Raw genomic sequence first — 17,149 nt, forward strand, 5'->3', positions numbered from 1 at the left:
TCATGGGGGTCATTGCAGAGGTTGGCTAACCACCTTTTCCCTTTTTTCCATACACTCTTTCAGCATCTAGCAAGGCCAGTGGACTTGCTTTAGACTGAATGTTTTTGTCTTCCAAATTCGTTAACCCTAATTCTCAGTGTAATGGCATTTGCAGACAGGCCTTTGAGAGGTAATTAGGTCATAAGGGTGGAGCCCTCACAAATGGAATTAGTGCCTTAAAAAGAAGAGATATGAGCCAGATGATCTCTCTCTGCCACCTGAGTGTAAAACAGAAGTTAGCTATCTGCAAGCATTTCCTTACTAGACACTGACCTTGATCTTGAGCTTCCAGGCTGCAGAACTGTGAGAAATCTGTGTCTGTTGTTTAAGCCATTCAGTCTGTGGTATTTTGTCATAACAACCCAGACTAAGACAGGACTCATCCTCAGAGTGTTTTTAAATGCACAAAATGAAATATATAGGATTACAAAGGCAATTAATAATGACATATAGTTATCAAAATGCAAATAAAACAGATATGTTGTATAGTCATATATGTGCTTCTTTGTTATTAACTCATTAAAAAGCAAGATCTATTGATGGGTTGAATAACTGACATGTCAGAAATAAATAATATTTTGAGAAATCTGCAACACTCATACTAAAATAACTGATTTCTTCTGTTGACAAATTGTGTGTATGTGTTTGTGTCCTCAGTCATGTCTGACTCTTTGTGACCCCATGGATTACAGTCTGCCAGGCTCCTCTGTCCATGGGATTTCCCAGGCAAGAAGACTGGAGTGGGTTGCCATTTCCTTCCCCAGGGGATCTTCCTGACCCAGGGATCAAACCTGAGTCTCTTGCATCCCCTGCATTGGCAGGTGGATTCTTTACCACTAGCACCACCTGGGAAGCCTGTTCACAAATCATAGCGTTGCTAAAATAACTGTGGTTTATTGCCCACTTTTGTCATTGAAGGAAATGCTGTAGTTTAACTAGAGGCTAGTGAAAAAGAAGACAGACATTTTCGCCAGCTGAGTTCATTGACCTTCTGACTTCTGTCCATGGGCCTTTGGATGAGTTTCTGCTGATGAATAAATGGGTTTCTTAGGAAAATGATGGAAACATTGGTGACATCTATTGAGTCCTTCTGTAAATTCCTCTGCTTGTGGGGGTCCTTTGTCCCTCTCTGAAGGGGAAATGAAGGATTGATTTCTTGGAGTCAGGTGTCACTGAGGGTTGTTGCTAAGGACCTGGAGAAGCAAAAAGACAGAGATGATAAGGGAAACATCACTACGACTTGTGCATGTTAAGAATTGCTGGGTTGGTGGCCTGTGCTGTGAGCAGAGGGGTGAGGGTGGACGTGAGCATGGCCAAGGAAGGGTGCAGGAGCACATGCTTCCCAGAGGGGAAGCCTGGATGCTTAAGGGGTAAATTGGCAAAAGGGAGGTAGCGTGAGGCTAGACAGGGTGCAGGGAGTGGGTGCTGGGGCATCTTGCCTCTTCAAGGTAGGCTACCTCTTTGGGCTGTGGGAAACTGGGGGCTCTCTTAAGCTCATCAGGATAAGGGATGTAGACTCGTGTTGCAGGCATATGGACTCTCAGATGCACCTAATCACATGGTTTGAAGTCCTGCTCTTCCATAAGGTCTCCATGAACCAGGTTTCAGCATTATCACGTGTACTTAAATCATTTTCACCTACAGGTCATTGACTTCCTCCACAGCTTTTTCCAGATTCAGGCTTCATGAACAAACATTTGTAAGCTGGTTGCTTATTTGCCATCTATTCAGTGCTATGATAACTGAAATCATCTCTGAACAGGAAAATATTTTTATCTATCTTAGTTGCTATTCAGAGGACCTGGGGTAGGCCATTGAACTTCTGTACTTGAGAAAGATAAGTTGCTCCAGGTAATGTTTAATTTTACTAAAGAAAAAATCCCAAAATGACTTTTCCCCTTAAGTTAATAGTTTTTGTCCTTGAAAACAAAGCCGACACAATACAGGTGGATAATACCTTGAAGTCTTTGTTCTCTGGGCTGAGTCTCAGAGCTGAATGCATCAGACAGGGTGCTAAAACTTGTAGGCAGAGGTATAGAATCCTAATCTCTACCTTTTAACATGAATCCAGGCTCTTCTAGATACCAGGCCAATCAAGCACCCCTCTGGAGACCTCATGGTGAGAGATGAGAATAGATGAGAATCCCTGTTGCATATTAAAAACTATTGTGACTTCCCTGGTAGTCAATGGTTAAGAATCAACTGCCAATGCAGGGGACAGGGGTTTGATCCTTGACCCGGGAAGATACATGCCGCAGAGAAACTAAATTCAGTGTGCTGCACCTACTTGGCCTGTGCTCCACAAGAGAGACCGCTGCAATGAGCAGCCTGTGCACTGCAAATAGAGGGTAGCACCTGCTTGCTGTAACTAGAAAAGCCCGCTTGCAGCAACGAAGACCCCTGCGCAGCCAGAAAAAAATGAATGTTAGTTATATTGTATTATTTTTGTACAAAGTCTTCAAAATTTGGTATGCATTTTATACTTACAGCACATCCCGGTTGAGATTTGCCTCATTTCAAGTGTTTTGTGGTCACGTGTAGTTAGTGGCTGCCATGCTGGATAGTGCTTCTCTCTCTCTCTTTCTCTCTCTGTAATAAAATTATTATAACAATATTTTGTTAGTTTCAGGTGTACCGCATAATGATTTGGCGTCTGCATACACTATGTAATGACCATCACAATAAGTCTAGTAATCCGACTGTCCCTGTACAAAGTTATTACAATTTTATTGACCACATAGTGAAAAGTGAAAATGTTAGTTGCTCAGTCATGTCCGACTCTTTGTGACCCTAAGGACTATAGTCTGCCAGCCTCCTCTGTCCATGGATTTCTCCAGGCAAGAATACTGGAGTGGGTAGCCATTCCCTTCTTCAGGGGATGTTCCTGACCTAGGGATTGAACCCAGGTCTCCTGCGTTGCAGGCAGATTCTTTACCACCTCAGCCACCAGGGAAGCCCATTGGCCACATTCCTTATGTATATTACATCCCTGTGACTTATGGGATTCCCAGGTGGCTCAGTGGTAAAGAATCCACCTGCCAATGCGACGTGGATTTGATCCCTGGGTCGGGAAGATCCCCTGCAGGAGGAAATGGCAACCCACTCCAGTGTTCTTGCTGGGAAAATCCCATGGACAGAAGAGCCTAGCAGGCCACAGTCTGGGGGGTTGCAAAGAGTCGGACATCACCGAGCAACTGAGCATGACTTTCTTTTTATGTAAATGGAGGTTTGTGCCTCTAAATCCCCCTTGCCTATTTTCTCCTATCACCCACCTCCATTCTGGCATCCACCAGCATGTCCTCTGTAGCTAGGAATCTGTTTGTCTGTTCTGTGGGGAGCTCTTCTCTGGGACTTGCTTTTCACCATGAGCTGTGTGTGCCGCTCCCTGGCTAATCTGTCCCTGGGTCTTAGAGGTTGATCTGTTAGAGCAACGTTGTTGTTGTTGTTCGGTCGCTAAGTTGTGTCCAACTCTTTGCAACCCCATGGACTACAGCATGCCAGGCCTCCCTGTCTCTCACTATCTCCTGGAGTTTGCCCAAGTTCGAGTCCATTGAATCAGTGGTGTTATCCATCCTGTTAGAACAGTGGCTCCAGATAAAGGCGCAGTGTGATGCAAGAACCCGGGAAGAAGCTCAGTGGAAGGCAGAAGCATCCATGGCATGAATCCTTTTTCACAAAAGAGAGTGACTTGAGATTACCATCCCCTTGAGGAATTGGAAGATGCTTCTCCCGGAGATGCTCCTCCTGGAGATGCTCAGATGCTCTGAGACCTGGAAAGGTGTCTTCCTGAAGGCAGACACATACAGAGCTGCCCGGAGCACAGGCAAGAGATCTGCTCATTTGTAGACACTGTGGGTGAAGCAGCCATATCTATGATGCCAAGACCTTGGCAGGGAAGGGAAAAGCCAGTGTCTCCAACTTTCTCTAATAGTTTCTGGGTCATTGCTCCTCATGTATTGGGTTGATAATCCTGTTGTTTACCTATTTGCCTATATTCCGTTGTGTTCCTCAAGTAGACTAGACGCAGTTCACAAAGATAGTTGGATTATGGCATGTTGACATAAAAATGACAAAAAACGAAGCATAATAGATGGAAGAATAGGAAAGATGAATGGAACTAGGTGTGAGGTTGGTTCAAAATATACATCCCTGAATGGCTCACCTATTTGCTAGAGATGGGCTATATTGATCTGAGTCTCAGCTTTTCAACAGCCAAGGCAAAGGAAGGCACAGTAAGCGACATGAATCACAGCACAGGAAATGAAAACAAACAGGGGCTGAGTTGGCACAAAGTCACACTGTCAGGCAAGAATGCGAGGACATAGGACAGAGCACAGTGGAAACCATACCGGTGACACCAAAATCCTGTCACATCCTCAGAGCGATGTTCCTCCTGAATTCCTGAAACGAAGCTTCATCAGGCCCGAGCTTCCAACCTCAGCAGGAGCATCTCATACTCACGGGGGTTAATCCAAGCATTGCTCTTCTGTCTCTGTTAGACTAAGGGCGCACCTCCTTGCTTTTCCAGAGAAGCCATTCTGCAGAGCCCGCCTTATGCTCTCCTGACACTGGGCTCTCAGATGGGCTGCTTAATCTGGGTCTGTTTAAGAGATTAGAGAGAGCCATACATTCCACAGCAGGGAAGGTTCCTCGGTGGCTGTTTCCTTCCCTCCTGGGTGCATGGGTACTTTTCCCAGACTTCTCTGCAGCCAGGCATGGTCTTGACCCTGAGCTTGAGCAAAAGTGATATTCGTCACTTCTGAGCTGAAATGGTTGGGAAGTAAATGCATTCTTTCCATAATCCTCGTCTGCTGGCTGAAAAATGAAGGCTACCTTCAAGGGCCCAGAGGAAGATGGAGCCACAGGGAGGAAGAAGCCCAGGCTACTGAGGGTCTGGTGGAAGACACCCAACTGGAACACCTTCCCTGGACTGTGATCTGCACAAGGAACCAACTTCTCTTGTGTCAAGGCACTAAGATGTCTGGATTTGTCTGTTAGAGTCGCTAGCATTATTTGAACTAATACAGTTCTCCTTGGGAAATGCTCTCTAAACACAATTCCACTGTACCAAGAGGAGTTGAAATGTTTGAGTGACACGAAGTTCAAGGTTACGTTCCCTGACAACTACTAAGAGTGCAAATATTCTCTGTTGCAGGGAAGTGGGTAGGTGTAAAACCTTATGTTTTAATAGTCACCCAAGGTGGGAGTAAGATGAACACACTCTTGTCAAAATTGTGTCACCTTACAAGAACTCCTGCCTGAATAGAAAGCTCTTGTATCTCTTTTTGGAGATAAGCCAGGATGTACCTGTGTGTAAGACCAAGATTCTCCTCAGAAAGTCACTTTGGATCTGCCTTGGCACACAGTGAAAATGGTAACCAAGGCCGCACGATTTCATACAGTGTAATCTGTTGTAATTTTAACCTGAAAAAAAATTTAAACAGCTATATAACCCTTTGACTGCTGCAGCCCTTGTAAAGAAAACAGAACTTGGAAGTCACCTTGGCCAAGTCTCCTTCTCACTCTGGGCTCTAGTTTGCAGGCATGACCAATGACAACTGTATGTGGTGGGCCAGAACTACAATTTATAATCTATGTGTACAATGCCAAACAAAAACTCTCTGATGCACACATCTGTAGCATGTCGACAGGAACTGTAATTCTGTCCCCATTGTTCTTACATGGTGTAAGCACTAAGCACCAGATATAGTGGCATAACAAACATTTGCAGGCGCCACACACATCACACAAGGCGGTTGGTGGTTTAGTTGCTACTTCGTGTCCGGCTCTTGCTACCCCACGGACTGTGGCCCACCCAGCTCTTTTGTCCATGGGATTTTTCAGGTAAGAATTCTGGAGTAGGTTGCCATTTCCTTCTCTACAGGATCTTCTCAACCATGATTCTTGCATTGCAGGCAGATTCTTTACCACAAGCCACCTGGGAAGTCCATCGTATAAGGTAAGACACTTGTAATATTTATGGACCAAGTCCTGGGGGACAAAGCCAGGAGGAAAGGGTAGTCCCTGATTCTCCTGGAGAAGAACTACAGGTCTGCAGTTGCACTCAGAGATCATGGGGGCTGGGTGGTTATGTCACCATCACAATAGATGTTGCGGGAGGATCCAGGTTTGTGAGCCTGGCTGGTGTGCATGGCAACTTTCTTCCTGATGGGTCTTTAGTGATGAGTCATCTGCACAGCTTGGTGATTTGCCCAGGAATGAGCTCATAATGGCTCTAGATTAGTGACCAGACAAACAGCATTGAGAGAACCAAGTGCTGAGACAGGTCTGGGCTCCTCACCTGGGCCAGTGCTCCCGCAGTGGAGCCTGTGTAGCCAGCCACCACCCAAGGGACACAAATACCCTGAATTTCCAACTTCACCCAGGCTGCATGGGACCTGGCTCCTTTGTGCCTATAGCAGGTAAAGCCAAACTCTGGCTAAAGGGTGAAAAATTCACAATGAAGAAACCAGATCTGATTTGTTTATTTACTCTCAATTGATGTCTTGGGCTTCCTTGGTGACTCATGGTAAAGAATCTGCCTGCAATGCAGGAGACTAGTGTTCAATTCCTACGTTGGGAAGGCCCCCTGAAGAAGGGAACTGCTACCCACTCCAGTATTCTGGCCTGGAGAATTCCTTGGACAAAGGAGCCTGACCTGTCTACAATCCGTGGGGTTGCAAAGAGTCAGATATGACTGACTGACTTTTACTTCACTTCAATGTCTTAAATCATCCTGGAATCGAGCTCTACAATTTTGCTCTTCCAAAAAGGTGAAGTGAGAATATGAGAAGATGCTCTCTCACTGTAGAGGTTGGGTGGCTGCAAAACTTGAGTCCTGGGGGCTGTGGGATCTGTAGTCCAAGTGCCTTTTACCCAAGCCCAGGCTGTGACTGGGGGCTACTATGAGACAGAGGGCCTTTGTCGCTTCGTAATTCACTGTCCATCTATCCTTCTCTGCTGGCAGGACCATGAAGACACATGTGTCCAATTATGAGGATGCTCCAGGAAGTTGTCAGGCAGTGCCTGTAAAACTTTCCATGTGCCTATGAAACACCTGGGTATCAAGGTTCTGCCTTTCTTTCTTTTTATATTAAAAAAAATCTATTTATTTACTTATTGGCTATGCTGGATCTTCCCTGTTGGTGGGCTTTTCTCTAGTTGCGGCGAGCAAGAGCTCTTGCAGTGCGTGGACATCTCATTGCAGTGGCTTCTCTTGTTGCAAAGCAGGGGCTCTAGGTACTTGGGCTTCAGTAGTTGCAGCACATAGCTCAGTAGTTGTGGCTCCCAGGCTCTGGAGCTCAGGCTCAGTAGTTGTGGTTCCCAGGTTTAGTTGTTCCATGGTGTATGGGATCTTCCTAGATCAAGGACTGAACCCATGTCTCCTGCACTGACAGGCAGATTCTTTGCCACTGGCCACCAGGGAAGCCCAAAGATCCTGCATTTCTAACTAACCTCCTGGTGAGGTTGATGCTGCCCGGAGGACCCCACCTGAGTAGGAGGGTCCGATGGGTCATGCCACCCGTGGAGTGATATTTGGACAAACAGTGCTTCTGTGCAGCTCCCTAGAGCCTACCATGGAGGCTGGAAGAATCTGTGATGAGAAGGGTCTGAGTGTCGTCTCAGGAAGAAGAAAATGTCTGGGAGGATGGTTGCCCCGGGCCTGCAAAGAACACCCTTCTTGGGCCTCCATCTATTTACCTTGACTTTGTGCTTTCCATCTTTGCTTTTACAAATTAGGAAAAATTGCAAGTGTTAGTAGCTCAGTCAGCTCTTTGTGATACCCTGGACTGTGATCCACCAGGCTCCTCTGTCCATGTAATTCTCCCGGCAAGAATACTGGAGTGAGTTGCCATTCCCTTCTTGAGGGGATCTTCCCCACCCAGGAATCAAACTGGGTCTGTATTGCAGGCAGATTGTTTACCTTCTGAGCCACCAGGGAAGCCCTGGAGGGGCCTCATTATACCTCACATCTGAGCTAGGCATTTAGACCAATCTGAGAATATAAGCAAACTGGCAGAAGGCATCTGATAGAAAGCCCAGCTGCGGGGTAGGGGGCTGGAGTACATCCTCGGCCCTTTGCTCCCTACCGGGCATCTCAGGTCAAAGCCTAGCTCAGCCTGGTCCTCCTCATCCTCTTGGGATACAGAGGAGGAGGAGGCCTCCACCCTAGAAGAGGCTTGGCTTCTTGTATCCTGACACGTGCATGTTTTCTGTTTTATAGGAAGAAATGTGTCTTGGCTGGAGGCCCACGTTTCGTTCCAGCACATCCTTTTTACCAAAAGAGCCGTCCCTGGAGCTGCCAACAGTGTTTACGAGAAAGCTATCCAACAATACTTTGGATCTGGGAGCGTGGCCTGACCACAGACGTGGCCTTCCCCACCCTGAGAACCATCCATCAGGAAGCCTGGCGCATGGTATAGTGTCTTTATTTCTACTCCAAAATGTAAAAAAATGCAAAGCTGGTTTCTTTCTTTCTTTTTTTTCTTTCCAGCTGGGAAAACTCCTGTCAGTGGATGCAGTGTCCTTTCCAGATTCAATATTATGCAAACTGCATATCGGCAAATGGAGTAAACAAATATGTCCATGGAGCCTCCTGATGCGTGGAGAGATGGGGCTGGGAGAGATGGGCCTGTCCCAGAACAGAGATGCAGACCCCCCGGTCTGCGTGGGAGCTGCTCAAACTGCCGCTCAGCCGGCTCTGTCGCCGTCCCTCTCCTTCAGAACAGAGTCTGAGAGACTGGGATGATGGGCCACTCGCACGATGGATGCCCAGCAGCAGGGGCATCGCTGAAGTCACAAACAGACCTAGGGTAGCTGCAGGCCAGGTTGGAGCTCTCTTCGACTGGGGTGGGGGGTTCACCACCCAGCTAGTCGTGTGCTGGCTCTAAGCCCCACCCTCTTCAGGCCCACCCAAGGGAAGGCAGAGAAGTTGAGTTTTCAACTCCATCTCCCCTGTCTGGCTGGCTGGGCAGGAGGCAGTACCCCACATGGCGTGTTTCTGGCAGAGAGACCTTGGTCAAGTCCCTATCGAACCATGGGCTTTAGTTTCCAGGCGTGCAGAGTTTTAATATGGGTGTGATGGGTCTGGGCTGGCTTCAGTTCTGCACCTCTAGAGTGTAGGATGCTTCTGTGTGATGCCGGGTCCCAACATGCTCCCGTGGCAATAACTCAGGGAGATTAAGTGCCTTTTAAATGTTCCCTTCTAAGAAGATGAGGAAACAGATTTAAGGGGATTAGACTGTTCTATTGAAAGGTGGGCAGAGAGTAAGTGGAAAAGCTAGCATTTAGACCTAGGCCGTCTTTTCAGAAATCCCATACTGTCTTTTTTTGCAAAAATGGCATCGTGCTTCCACAAACACCTGTGCGTTCAGAAACCAACCCCACAAACAAACAAAACCAAGGGACAAGGAGCACCCAAAGGGTCCATCGTCAAAGTCAGAAATGAAATTTTTATCCAGCTCTCCTCCATGTATCACCTCCCCTGCCCTGGCTGGTTGAATGTTTTCTCCTGTGGCTCTGTCTTCTTTGTCTGTGATGGGGTAACGGTGAGGGCAGGACAGGTGAGAAGCTGCCTGTATGCCCTTTTGGGTGAGCTGTATTTCCCATATTGTTTGGGATTTTTTTGGGGGAATCAGAAATTGGCATGTCCTATGCTGGTTTACAATGAAGCAAGGGTCCCTTCTCGCCATTAACTACCCCATGGAGTTCGGTGTCACAGAAACAGTTGCTCAGGCAGACTAGGTTCAGTTGCTACCAAATACACTTGAAGTCTCAGAATTACTGAGAACAAAGATTTGCAGCCATGCTCTCTGGATCCCTGATAAATCAGGCATGTCTGTCCATATTGTTTCAGAAGGGAGGGGAGTTCTCAGGTGTTCAGAGGAAATGGCCCTGTACCCAGTTTCATGTCCCGAACCAGGGTCCCTGGTGCCTGGGATGCCGTATTGCTGAGCAGATGGCAGTGTCACTGGCATGCTTCTGGTGGAGAAAAGATGGAGATAAAACCGCATACCCCCTCATTTTGACAGCTTTGGAAAGTCTCTGCCAGCTCTTCCAGAGAAGGTGCTGGGGTGGGAGGTCACTTAGGGCACAGGAAGAACAACCCAGGCCAGAGCTTCATGTGTTCAGCAGGTTGTGGATAAATTGGTTATCTGTGATCCGATTTCTGGCACCTAGCATGTATCTGATATTTCATGTGGGTTTTGGTCATTTTTTTAATTTTTAAAAATTAGAGTATAATTGCTTTACAGTATTGTGTTAGTTTCTGCTGTACAACAGTGTGAATCAGTGCTAAGTATATATGTATCCCCTCCCTCTTGAGGGTTTTTATTACTGACTTGAGAAGTTTTCAAATATTTCCTCTTTGTAGAGTCTTATCAACTCCATTCTTCCTGGTGGGAAAGTGGAGAAATAAATTAACCAAAATATTCTTTGACCAATCACTGTGCCCATTCGGTGACTAGATGTCCCAAGAATATCCCAGGTAATGCATTTGGAGGGTTATTGTCAGCCTCACTGTTTTCCTTCTCCCTCTCTCACTCTCAACCCTTCTGAAATACAGGAGAGGGACCCTCATAACAGGATTATGCCAATGAATGTATTTTATAAGTGGTTAATATGCACAGCTGGTACACTTACTTGCCTCACTATACTGCCAAAGTCTGTGGTCTTTTGCACCTTTTTTGTGGCTTGCTATGGCAGAATATGTGGTGGGTGTGCCCTACTCTGCTGTATGTTAGCTGCTTGGAGATAGATGGCTTTTCAACTCTGTGTCCATGCCTCTCCCATGCACATAGCATGTGGCAGACAGATTCTGAGGTAAATGATCCTCCATGGTCCCTGTCTCCTATTCATGTCGTGTATAATACCTTCCCTTTGAGTGTGGGGGGACCAGACTAGCTTCTAACCAATTGAATATGGCAAAATGAGGAATGTCATTCCTATGATGACATTGCATTATACCGGACTTTGTCTTACTAGTGAATTCATTCACTGTTTTGATCAAGGAAGTGGTCATGTTGGGAAAGTCCTCATGGGCTTTACTGTATGGTGGGCGACCTTTAAGAGCTCAGGGCAGCCTCCAATCATTAGCCATCAAAAATTGGGGCTCTCAGTCCTACAGCCACAGGAAATAAATTCTCCTAGTAATCTGAGTGAGCTTGGAGTCAGGTTCTTCCCCATTCAAACTTTTGGATGAGAACACTGCCTGGTTAAAACCTCAAATGCAGCCTTATGAGATCCTGAGCAGATGACTCAGCTAACCACACCCAGACTCTTGACCTGCAACAATAGTCAGATAATAAATGTATACTGTTTAAAGTTGCCAAGTTTGTGATAATCTGTTATGCAGTTGTTAAAAATGGATACCTCACACTCAGAATTTCCTGGCCACATGCATTGTGAGAGCAATTCAGTGCTGTTCCTCTGAAACCTCCTGTCTGTCATCTGAGACATGACCTCTGCGCACTCTTGAAAATGAGAAACTAGGTGATTTCCCGGAGAGTAACAACAAATACCCCTGGACTTAGGTTGATAGTTGTTAACATCTGTGTCTATAGCTGATGTTTTTCTGGAATTCCAGACCCTAATGCCTGCTCATATATCTTTACTTTGGTAGTTACCCTTCAAAATAAAAATGTCCCAAACTCAACTCTTCATCTTCCAAATAATTTTCTATTTCTCCACTGCTTCTTTTTTGCCTTAAGAAAAGGCACACCACCCTCATCACCTTAGATCCTCACATCTTCCCAAAAGTTCCCTTGGGATGGCCCTCAGATCAGAGTCCCAACTTTATGTCTGGGGCAGAGAGACAATGCAAGGATCTGTAATCTCTGGGCCTTTGTAAATTGTCCCTTGGGCTTCCAGGGGTGTGGGTGGGTGGTGGAGGCATTGTCCTCATCTCCAGGGCCAAAATGATTCATCTGGAAGGCAAAAAGTCCCAAGCTCCAGGCCAGGATAATAAACCAGACAAATTGAAAAGGCATTGAGTCCTGGAGGCTCTCAGGGTTTTTCTCAGGTTTGCTCCAAGCAGGCCTATATTCTCTGCCAGGTATATGTGACTCCTTTCCTTGCCTTTCCAGTCTATTAAATCTATAAGCTATTAAGAATTCAGAGAAACTGTATACAAATTTCCTCCTATATTAAATGACACTAAAGTTAACATCCAAAGTTACCAAAAGATTTATTTGATAAGGAACATTCTCACATCCTTACAAAGTCTCAGTGTAGATGCAACCATCCTTGACAGGTATAGGTTAACATGTCCCTCTGTCTCAGCAATATTTGTCAAGATGAAGAGTCCTACCAGTTGCATTGTCAAATGCTTCTAATGAAAAGGGTATATCTTTTCAGATATGAAAAGTCAGAGGGGCAGAAACAGACGCTGTGCATGTCCCTGCAAGAGTGATACAAGATGACTGAGAAATGTCATCTGAGAGAAGGGGAAGGACCAGCTCTACATTAAAAAGGTAAAGAAATAGAAGAAAAAAAAATCATGAAGTCAGTGTATAATTATAGTGGATGCATGCATTGTGTTTTATAATGCCACCTGACCTGCCTCTTGAGAAATCTGTATGCAGGTCAGGAAGCAAGAGTAACTGGACATGGAACAACAGACTGGTTCCAAATAGGAAAAGGAGTACGTCAAGGCTGTATATTGTCACCCTGCTTATTTAACTTATATGCAGAGTACATCATGAGAAATGCTGGGCTGGATGAAGCACAAGTTGGAATCAAGATTGCTGGGAGAAATATCAATAACCTCAGATATGCAGATGATACCACCCTTATATATTCTTTGCAGCCAAAGATGGAGAAGCTCTATACAGTCAACAAAAACAAGACCAAGAGCTGACTGTGGCTCAGATCATGAACTCCTTATTGCCAAATTCAGACTTAAATTGAAGAAAGCAGGGAAAACCTCTAGACCATTCAGGTATGACCTAAATCAAATCCCTTACAATTATACAGTGAAAGTGAGAAATAGATTTAAGGGTCTAGATCTGATAGATAGAGTGCCTGATGAACTATGGAATGAGGTTCGTGACATTATACAGCAGACAGGGATCAAGACCATCCCTACGGAAAAGAAATGCAAAAAAGCACAATGGCTGTCTGGAGAGGCCTTACAATGGCTGTAAAAAGAAGAGAGGTGAAAAGCAAAGGACAAAAGGAAGGATATAAGCATCTGAATGCAGAGTTCCAAAGAATAGCAAGAAGAGATAAGAAAGCCTTCTTCAGCCATCAATGCAAAGAAATAGAGGAAAACAACAGAATGGGAAAGACTAGAGATCTCTTCAAGAAAATTAGAGATACCAAGGGAATATTTCATGCAAAGATGGGCTCGATGAAGGACAGAAATGGTCTGGACCTAACAGAAGCAGAAGATATTAAGAAGAGGTGGCAAGAATACATGGAAGAACTGTACAAAAAAGATGTTCACGACCAAGATAATCACGATGATGTGATCACTAATCTAGAGCCAGACATCCTGGAATGTGAAGTCAAGTGGGCCTTAGAAAGCATCACTATGAACAAAGCTAGTGGAGGTGATGGAGTTCCAGTTGAGCTATTTCAAATCCTGAAAGATGATGCTGTGAAAGGGCTGCACTCAATATGCCAGCATATTTGGAAAACTCAGCAGTGGCCACAGGACTGGAAAAGGTCCATTTTCATTCCAATTCCAAAGAAAGGCAATGCAAAAGAATGCTCAAACTACCGCACAATTGCACTCATCTCACATGCTAGTAAAGTAAAGCTCAAAATTCTCCAAGCCAGGCTTCAGTAATATGTGAACCATGAACTCCCTGATGTTCTAGCTGGTTTTAGAAAAGGCAGAGGAACCAGAGATCAAATTGCCAACATCCACTGGATCAGGGAAAAAGCAAGAGAGCTCCAGAAAACCATCTATTTCTGCTTTATTGACTATGCCAAAGCCTTTGACTGTGTGGATCACAATAAACTGTGGAAAATTCTGAAAGAGATGGGAATACCAGACCACCTGACCTGCCTCTTGAGAAATCTGTATGCAGGCCAGGAAGCAACAGTTAGAACTGGACATGATACAACAGACTAGTTCCAAATAGGAAAAGGAGTACATCAAGGCTGTATATTGTCACCCTGCTTATTTAACTTATATGCAGAGTACATCATGAGAAACGCTGGACTGGAAGAAACACAGGCTGGAATCAAGATTTCCAGGAGAAATATCAATAACCTCAGATATGCAGATAACACCACCCTTATGGCAGAAAGTGAAGAGGAACTAAAACGCCTCTTGATGAAAGTGAAAGAGGAGAGTGAAAAAGTTGGCTTAAAGCTCAACATTCAGAAAACGAAGATCATGGCATCTGGTCCCATCACTCCATGGGAAATAGATGGGGAAACAGTGGAAACAGTGTCAGACTTTGTTTTTTGGGGCTCCAAAATCACTGCAGATGGTGACTGCAGCCATGAAATTAAAAGACGCTTACTCCTTGGAAGAAAAATCATGACCAACCTAGATAGTATATTCAAAAGCAGAGACATTACTTTACCAACTAAGGTCTGTCTAGTCAAGGCTATGGTTTTTCCTGTGGTCATGTATGGATGTGAGAGTTGGACTGTGAAGAAGGCTGAGCACCGAAGAATTGATGCGTTTGAACCGTGGTGTTGGAGAAGACTCTTGAGAGTCCCTTGGACTGCAAGGAGATCCAACCAGTCCATCCTAAAGGAGGTCAGTTCTGAGTGTTCATTGGAAGGACTGATGTTGAAGCTGAAACTCCGATCCTTTGGCTACCCAATGCGAAGAACTGAGTCATTGGAAAAGACCCTGATGTTGGGAAAGATTGAAAGCAGGAGGAGAAGGGGACGCCAGAGGATGAGATCGTTGGACGGCATCACCGACTCAATTGAGATGAGTTTGAGTAAACTCCGGGAGTTGGCGATGGATAGGGAGGCCTGGCTGAGTGCTGCAGTCAGACATGACTGAGTGACTGAACTTCTGAACTGAATTCAGTGCTTGGATGATTAAGCAAAGAAACATCAGGATAGGAAACCTAAGATGGAGCCAGAAGCAAGGTCATTGCTGAACCTCTATGCTGTGAGCTCTACCATACTTGATGGATGTGGATATTGGGTCCTCAGCAGCCACTGCAGACTAGCAGTCTGGTGAGTCCTGCAACTTGTTTAGTTAGACCAGTGTTCTCTGAGAACATCTTTGCTTCTTTCCTAAACGGTTGTCAAGGGAGAAGCTAAAACCACTTTAAACTATTTGTTTATAAAAATGTCTTACATTTTATGTGCAATTTATTCTTGAGTATATTATATATTTTGTGGACATTTGAGATTTATTTTCCCATTTTATTCTCTGTCTGATGCTGGCATAGAAAGTAGTCATTAATTTCTAAATAATTATTTTTAAAAATGTCTAATAACTTCTCATCTACACAGTCATCTAATCCTCAGACAGTAATAATTGCACCTTCTTATTTCTTGTGACTAAAGATTTTTTCTTTTCTTTTACCATATTACACTGTCTAGAAGAGCACTACCGAATAGAAATACAACACTTTGTAAAAGAAAGTAAACAGAAACATGAAAAATTACTTCAATAATATATTGTTTATTTTCTAAAAAAAATTTTGTTGAGGTATAGTTGATTCACAATGTTGCATTAGTTTCAGATGTACAGCAAAGTGAATCTGTTACATGTATATCCAATTTTTTAAGATTCTTTTCCAACATAGACTGTTATAGATTATTGAGTAGAGATCCCTGTGCTTATTAAGTCCTTATTAGTGATCTATTTATATATATTTGTGTACATATGTCAATCTCAATCTCCCAATTTACCCCTCCCCCCTTACCCTTACCCCTTCATAATCATAAATTCATTCTCTACATCTGTAGCTCTGTTTCTGTTTTGTATTAGATAAGTTCATTTGTACCCTTTTTTCTCAGATTCTATATATGTGATGTCGCATGATATTTGTCTTTCCCTCTCCGACTTACTTCACTCAGTATGACAACCTAGTTCTGTCTATGTTGCTGTAAATGGTATTATTTCATTCTTTTTATGGCTAAGATTCCATTGTGTAAGAATGGCTAATTATCCATCCTTCTGTTGATGGTCATTTAGGTTGCTTTCATGTCCTGGCTATTGTATTGCAAATAGTGCTTCAGTGAACACTGGGGTGCATGTATCTTTTCACATTATGTTTTTTTCTGGATATATGCCCAGGATTGGGATTGCTGGATCATATGGTAGTTCTACTTTTAGTTTTTTAAGGCACCTCCATACAGTTCTCCATAGTGGCTGTACCAGTTTACATTTCCACCAACAGTGTAGGAGGGTTCCCTTTTCTCCACACCCTCTCCAGCATTCATTGTTTGTAGATTTTTGATGACGGCCATTCTGACCAGTATGGAGTGATACCTCGTTGTAGTTTTGATTTGCATTTCTCTAATAATAAGTGATTTTAACATCTCCTCATGTACTTTTTAACCATCTGTGTATGTTCTTTGGAGAAATGTCCACTTAGATCTTCCACCCATTTTGATTGGGCTGTTGAGGGTTTTTTGTTGTTCTTAAACAGCATGAGCTATTTCTATGTTTTAGAGATTAATTTCTTGTCAGTTTCTTCGACCCAGAATAAAATTTAAACCTAAATAAACATAAAAATTAAAAATTAGGTATTTTACACTCTTTAAAAAATACTAAGTGTTCAAATTCTGGCATGTATTTTATAGTTACAACATACCTCAATTCAGATGAACCCTATTTCAAGTGCTCAGTAACCATATGTGGCTAATGGCTGTCATTTTGGATAGGGCTAGAACTTCTAGAGTATGATAAACAGTGACTGCGGTTGCAAGCAGCCTTGTCTTATTATTTCCTGTTGAATAGGAATATCATTTACTTATAACTATTTATCATTGCCATTTGGCTTGGGGTTCCCTGGTGGCTCACTGCTAAAGAGTCTGCCTGCGACACAGTGGAAGTGAATTCGATCCCTGAATTAGGAAGGTGCCCTGGAGGAGAGAGTGGAAACCCACTCCATTATTCTTGCCAGGAAAATCCCATGGCAGAGGAGCCTGGTGGGCTAGTCTATGGAGTCGAAAAGAGTTG

The sequence above is a fragment of the Capra hircus genome, chromosome 11, assembly GCF_001704415.2.
Source record: "Capra hircus breed San Clemente chromosome 11, ASM170441v1, whole genome shotgun sequence".
In the NCBI taxonomy this organism is placed as follows: domain Eukaryota; kingdom Metazoa; phylum Chordata; class Mammalia; order Artiodactyla; family Bovidae; genus Capra; species Capra hircus.